Source organism: Oncorhynchus keta, unplaced genomic scaffold, assembly GCF_023373465.1.
Source record: "Oncorhynchus keta strain PuntledgeMale-10-30-2019 unplaced genomic scaffold, Oket_V2 Un_contig_4266_pilon_pilon, whole genome shotgun sequence".
NCBI lineage: Eukaryota > Metazoa > Chordata > Actinopteri > Salmoniformes > Salmonidae > Oncorhynchus > Oncorhynchus keta.
This window is the reverse complement of record NW_026287677.1, coordinates 65001-66688: the sequence shown is the minus strand read 5'-3', so window position 1 is coordinate 66688 and position 1688 is coordinate 65001.

The window sequence follows — 1688 nt, the reverse complement described above, 5'->3', positions numbered from 1 at the left end:
CCAGTCTGCATGGAGCAGCCAGAGCTGCCAGTTTGCATGGAGCAGCCAGAGCTGCCAGTCTGCACAAAGCTGCCAGTCTGCATGGAGCAACCAGAGCTGCCAGTCTACATGGAGCAGCCAGAGCTGCCAGTCTTCATGGAGCAGCCAGAGCAGCTAGATCCGCCAGTCAGCCATGATCTTCCAGATCTGCCAGGCCACCAGATTATTCCAGATCTGCCAGTCAACCAGACTCTTCCAGATCTGCCAGTCAACCAGACTCTTCCAGATCCGCCAGCCAGCCAGCCATTTCATATTACAGAACCCAGTTTAATTAGCAGAGTGTATTACAGAACCCAGTTTAATTAGTGTATTACAGAACCCAGTTTAATTACAGAGTGTATTTCCCCAGTTTAATTAGCAGAGTGTATTACATATTACAGAAACCAGTTTAATTAACAGAGTGTATTACCCAGAGTGTATTACAGAACCCAGTTTAATTAGCAGAGTGTATTACAGAACCCAGTTTAATTAGCAGAGTGTATTTCAGAACCCAGTTTAATTAGCAGAGTGTATTTAATTACAGAACCCAGTTTAATTATCAGAGTGTATTATAGAACCCAGTTTAATTAGCAGAGTGTATTTCCCAGTTTAATTACAGAACCCAGTTTAATTAACAGAGTGTATTACAGAACCCAGTTTAATTAGCAGAGTGTATTACAGAACCCAGTTTAATTAGCAGAGTGTATTACAGAACCCAGTTTAATTAGCAGTGTATTTCAGAACCCAGTTTAATTACAGAGTGTATTATAGAACCCAGTTTAATTAGCAGAGTGTATTATAGAACCCAGTTTAATTAGCAGAGTGTATTACAGAACCCAGTTTAATTAGCAGAGTGTATTACAGAACCCAGTTTAATTAGCAGAGTGTATTACAGAACCCAGTTTAATTAGCAGAGTGTATTACAGAACCCAGTTTAATTAGCAGAGTGTATTACAGAACCCAGTTTAATTAGCAGAGTGTATTACAGAACCCAGTTTAATTAGCAGAGTGTATTACAGAACCCAGTTTAATTAGCAGAGTGTATTACAGAACCCAGTTTAATTATCAGAGTGTATTACAGAACCCAGTTTAATTAGCAGAGTGTATTTCCCAGTTTAATTAGAGAACCCAGTTTAATTAGCAGAGTGTATTACAGAACCCAGTTTAATTAGCCCAGTTTAATTAGCAGAGTGTATTTCAGAACCCAGTTTAATTAGCAGAGTGTTAGAGTGTATTATAGAACCCAGTTTAATTAGCAGAGTGTATTATAGAACCCAGTTTAATTAGCAGAGTGTATTATAGAACCCAGTTTAATTATCAGAGTGTATTATAGAACCCAGTTTAATTAGCAGAGTGTATTATAGAACCCAGTTTAATTAGCAGAGTGTATTATCACAGAACCCAGTTACAGATTTAATTAGAACCCAGTTTAATTAGCAGAGTGTATTTAATTAGCAAATTACAGAACCCAGTTTAATTAGCAGAGTGTATTAGAACAGAACCCAGTTTAATTAGCAGAGTGTATTTCATATTACAGAACCCAGTTTAATTATCAGAGTGTATTACAGAACCCAGTTTAATTATCAGAGTGTATTATAGAACCCAGTTTAATTATCAGAGTGTATTATAGAACCCAGTTTAATTAGCAGAGTGTATTATAGAACCCAGTT